Here is a 6010-nt window from a genome sequence, read left to right as displayed (position 1 = left end):
CCTATCCTACAACCTGACTCCCAGGCAGGTCACGTTCAGAAAACTTCTTCCCCATGTTCAGCACTGCTTGGTTGTACCACAATCTGTGTCCGGTCAGCCGTGATCATGACAACCCCAGCACCTGCCTTAAGTCAGTGGAAAGCCATCTTAATTCCATAAGCGGCAGAACCATGAGGTGAGTTTAACCACTTAAAGGAACAGTTCACCCAAAAATAATATTTCTGTCATTATTTATTCACTTTTTTATTTCACCCTAAACTCGGATGACTTAATTCTTCTGTGAAATAGAACATAAGAACTATGTTCTTTCACACCGTATAAAGAAAGTGGATGGTGACCAACAGATTTCAAGCTCCAAAGGTATCATTGATTGAAGATTCATGCGACTAAAGCACTATATTACAAATCGTCTGAAGCCATAAAATAGCTTTAGGCTCAAATTGAATTAGTTTTTCTCAGACCGCTGTGGCTTTTTGCTATTAATTTAATCTTTTCCACATAAGAAAAAAAAGGAATATGATGAACTTTTATTTTTAATGTGACGTATTCTAAACATTCTACAGATGGATTTGAGGCATTAAGGTCCTAATAAAATCCTGTACCCCAAAACTGCAATTCTGGGATTTCCCCTTTGTCTTACAGTCAAGTCATCATACTAAAAAGCTTGTTGAAGTAATCTGAAGATGAGTTTATGATTATTTGTGCTGAACTCACCCAACTTTTGAAATCATACGTGTTTTATTATTGAAAGGTTATTCAAATGCAGATAAACAGGAAACCAGTAAATTCACAATGTTGTCACACACGATGTTTTAGTTTCAACACTGTAATGCACACCGATAGCTAAGTTTCCATAACACCTCTTTGAGAGAGAGGGAACCTTGAGCCCCCCATTCCACACACAAACAAACAAACAGATGAATAAATAAACAAACAAATAGCTGTGTCGTATTTCCAACCTGATGAAGACTTTCCACTGGTTTAATTACAGATAGAAGTGTTTGACCCTACTAAAATTTCATAGATTTCACAATTTGAGTCTAAACAAGTCCAAGAAAACATATCATATCAAATATCATGTAAAAAGAAAAAAAAAACACCTCCTCCGTGTCATTATGAGCAGTAAGATATGTAGAGTTCCAGCACTCAGGGCATCTAAAGATCTGCTCCTTTCCAATTCAAGCCAGATTTGTTGCATGTTAAATCCTCCCAACAAAAGAATTCAACAAGATTGTAGAGCGTCCCTCACTTTAACTCTTCTGTGTAGAGTAAGGACTGGCTCCATTAGTTTGTAATCTCCCACAGGGCTGAAGTTGTTGGGAGGTTTTGGAGATGCTGGATGCTTAACTCACTCTTTTGATATTGTTACTACGTCTGCGCCGGAAACAGAAGGGTAAGCAACGCTTTTCCGATTTGATAATTGGTGAGCTTGGAGGAGAGGCTTGTTTTCTGTAAATCAGAAACACAGAAAGTAAAAATCAATGATAACATAATCATTTATTTCAATCTATTCAACAGTTTCTGATGAGTACAAACAGCAGTGGGACTTTGCAGTATTTTCATCACTCCAATGTGTTGTCTGTGCACGTTCCATTCAAAAAGTCAGTCTGCAAGTTATGCCAATAGGTATTTTTGAGTCTTTAAATAACTAATTTGTTCAAAACACCAAATCATTGAGGAGTGAAATGTCTTTATGAATGTGATTGAATCACTCAGAATCTGTTCTACACTGATGTGTATTGTTTGGGAATGTACAACTATTAACTGCAGTGGCTTTGTTTGTTTCACAGATGAATCAAAAATAGACAAACTAACTGGCAAATTATGTGTGAACAGCAAATGAAGTATATTTGTGAATGAATCATTGTTCAATCAACTAATCTGTTGAGTAAATGATTCAACGACTCATTCATAAATACATTATTTTTTATTGAATCAACTGATTCATATAATTCATAGGCTCATAAAATAAAACAAAATCAAATAATATATACAATTTTATTTTATTAAATTTAGTATCTGATTACTAAATTAAATAATAAAAAATATATATTTTTCACCAGTTTCACTTTAAATAAATTTGCAAAAAAAAAAAAGTATTTCGTGTTTATATTATATTTGTGGAAATTATGCTAACTATTTATTTTGTCTTCCACAGATGAAAAATTGTTGCATGGGTTTAGAGCTACAAGAAGAAAATAATTTAGAATTTATTTGTATTTAATAGTCCCTTTTATTATGAGTATTTGGAAGAGTAAGCCTCACCTGGCTGCTGCTGCTGCAGCTGCTGCCGCTGCCTCTTTATTACGCAGCTGGCGCATTATACGCAACATGCGACAAATCTGACGCAGTGTCATCTTCGGTGCATGGCAGACCAGATGTGGGGGAAGAGCCCCTCTGGGCCTTCGGTAACTGAAAAGGGATATGTAATCACCATCAGGCCCCCTCCCAAAGAGCTGAACACTGCCACTGCCATAGCAGGATGCAAACTGAAAGAAAAACAAGAACAAAGATAGAAAATAGTTTAGCTTGAAATCAACATTTGGAGATCTTTTATATCAATTAACCAGTTGATAACAAATATTTCCCAAGCTTCTGGTTTCAAACCAAGAACACGATTAATTAACTACATCCTAAGAAACCAAATTCTTTTTAACACACACACACACACACCGACTCTATACAACAAGCTTGAAGACACACAGATTGTTTTACTTGACACTTGATCGGCCCAAAGCACAGACACGATACATCCACACCAATAGCGTTGATAGAACATGACCCAGTCGAGAATAAAGATAGCTCCAACTAACTGAACTGAGAATAAGATTCATCATGTTAAGTGATCCAAGGCATGTCTTTTATTTCATTAGTATCACTACCCAAAACACTATTGTAATCAATAGCACACACAAAAAAAAATACCTTTTAACACCTAAAGCATCTTTTAAATTAATCTAAAATCTAAATCTGTCTTCCAAAATGATTTCAGGTGTGCAGCACAAGATGTTTCTTAAATTTGGACTATCTTTTATTGAACCCCAGCCATGTGTGAAGTCATCTTACGTCCTTAAAAGTGAATAATCATCAATTCATCTACAATACAAAAAAGCACTCTTAATCCCCGTAAACTCACCGGTACAACGGTTGCCATGGGAACCAACTCAGTTCAGGGTGTCAAAGGGATGCTGCAGAATTATGTGTAAAATTTTGCCCGGCTTAACCGAGCATTCAACCCTTATACCTGTTGTTTTCCCAGGTGCCACATGATGTGACCAATCACAGGCTCCCTGCGCTCCAGTTCCTCCCTCTGAACCTGACATCACCAAGTGATGTCACCCCTCCACTGCTTTAAACTGGACACAACAATGGCCAGAAGGCTGTCTCGCATTTCAAGGCCTCGGAAGCAGTTACATGCAGTTAATTATCAAGCTACCTTTTGTCTCTGGTGGGTAAATTTAGAATCTCGTAGGAGAGAACAAAGGAGCATTCTAGGAACAATGCATGCTCTGAATTGGTTGACGTGCTCCTGGGAGAAAAGCTTTGTGCCGCCTACAAGCAAAAATTAAAGCAACTCATGTTTTACTGACAATGACGCTGCTATACCATGAAAATGGGTCATGGGTTACGTGTGTGTTTATTAGTGTTTAGTTCATAGATGGGGATTTGAATTAAAGACAATTTGATAAAAACATGAAAATGATTAGGGGTTGATGAATGAATGGCGTTGGGACACAAAGAAATTTAAGCATAGGATTTTTCATAAGTGCAGTTTAAAACGCTTCCTGAAAGTATGAAAAATTCGAAAAAGAACACAACAACAATATTAATAATAATAATGATAAAAACAACAATCTATCAATTAATCCATCCATCAATCAATCAATCAATCAATAAACAAAAAACTTTCAGAAATTGGAACAGCAAATAAAAATGTAATACAGTGGCATAAAGCAGGCCTATATTAATCAGAAACAAAAAAAAAACCTACTTTTTTGTGGTAATATTCTGAGCTTGCTATTTTTTAGGAATGAATGGCTTTCTGAAAAATCAGCTTTGTATGAAGTAAGTAAAAAAAATAAATAAATAAAAGATTTAAAATTACTTATTAGTAGATTAGGATCACATTTTGACGGATGGTTAAAAAAAGAAAATGAAAGGAAAAGCAAACAAAAACAAACAAATAAATAAAAGTATGATATGATTTGGATCACATTTCGACAGACAGTCATTAAAAACAAATAAATGGGAAAGCAAATAAAAATGATCTTATTTTGAGCTATGAGCTCAATTTAATTGGTGAAATTTTACAGATTTGGGAGACATATTGGTTTTTAAAATGCAGGTTCACTTGCTCACAGCATGATTTTTTTTTTACATTGTATCATGTAAATAAATAAATGCAAAGATTTAAAACAATTTATTTAGTATTAGTGCATTGAGAACTTTAAAACCCAGTAAAAGAACCATGAATCAATCCTACTTACTGTACATGGTAACCATTTTAAATGAACTACAACAGAAATGTAACGAAGTAACAACTCGAAGTAACGAAACAATTTCTTGGCAGCCATCCACCAGTGAAAATGAGAAGTGATGTCTTAGACACAGTATTAGCAAGACTTAAAACTCAGTTCATTATATGACACAATCACAAACCCACACCACATCTGTGTTGGCATATGTTTGCGGGCACAATTGACACCCATGGCTTTTTTTGCGTTGTTTAACTGCCAGTAGTTTCATGAAAACTAATCATCACCTTCAAAAACCTCAAGACAGGCCTTACCAGCTTTGCAAGGCGTAGCTGCTCACCCAAAAACCAGAAGCCACTTTCATGTAATCAAACAAAAGCAGATCTGCAACCTTCAAAATGTGTGAGTGAAAAATATTGTTGAATCAGGCCTATACTGCAGAGATTATCATGATAATATTACCAACCCTACCATGATTTTAAATAAATTAAATAGAAAAAAAGTTTGGAATAGATATTCTTTTATATTTTGTTGTTACTTTTGTAAATTTTTTGATCATGCAATATAGAGCAGAACTCTCTGAACTCTACTCCTCTCTTTATCTTCTCCCAGGCTGTAAATTTGTATATGGTTTAGTGTCATAAAATATAGAGCTGCAATGCACCTCTCAGTAACCACCAGTGCAAATTTCAACAGCCACTAAATGTCCTTCCTGTTTCCTAACTCCTCCTTTTATTAAATCAGCCTTTATCATAATCTACAGTATATTGACTATCTTTACTGATATTGCCATACCTTAATTTCTGATTCCAATTATTAGCCTAATATATTAGATTTATAATTTGGGTAATTTTAGTACTATTTAAGATTGCTTTACATACAATATTAGATTAAATATATGTAAGATTTTCTATTAAATAATGCTTTTTCTGTAAAAACGTTCAATTTAGCGTAATGTAGGCCTATTTACTTAACGATACTGCCACCCAGAGACGAAACTGTGATGTCCTAAAAAAACAACAACAATGGAAGAGTTAAAATTCCTTCATTATTATTATTATTTTATTTTAGGTGTTATATGGTAACTTTACTGATGGTAAAATGCAAACCTAGGTTATTAAAGATTTTTAGATTATTCATAGGCTTACTACTTAATAATAGCCTATAATAATAATAATAATAAAATCTGAGTAGATCAATCAATTAATTAATCAATCACTGTTTTATACTTAAAACAGTGAATGATTATAATTGATATAAACTAATACTTTTTTAATTAGTTTATATTTCTGTTTGTTTGTTTAACTGGTGTGGCTCGTGGATGTGTTTTGCGTGGGTGAAGTAAACCTAAAAAATAAACAATCATATTTAAAAGGCATTCTGACTCATTTATATTCAATATTCCATCTTTATAAAGTACAGCAAATTAGAAATCTAATTATAAAACTGTCCTGATATTTAAAAACCAATCCAGTAGCCTATGGGAAACCAGCAGTGCTTTTTTTTTTTTTTTTTAGTCAAAGGCGGGTTATTTG

This window comes from Carassius gibelio, chromosome A25 (assembly GCF_023724105.1).
Source record: "Carassius gibelio isolate Cgi1373 ecotype wild population from Czech Republic chromosome A25, carGib1.2-hapl.c, whole genome shotgun sequence".
Classification (NCBI taxonomy): domain Eukaryota; kingdom Metazoa; phylum Chordata; class Actinopteri; order Cypriniformes; family Cyprinidae; genus Carassius; species Carassius gibelio.
Note: the sequence above shows the minus strand (reverse complement) of the source record.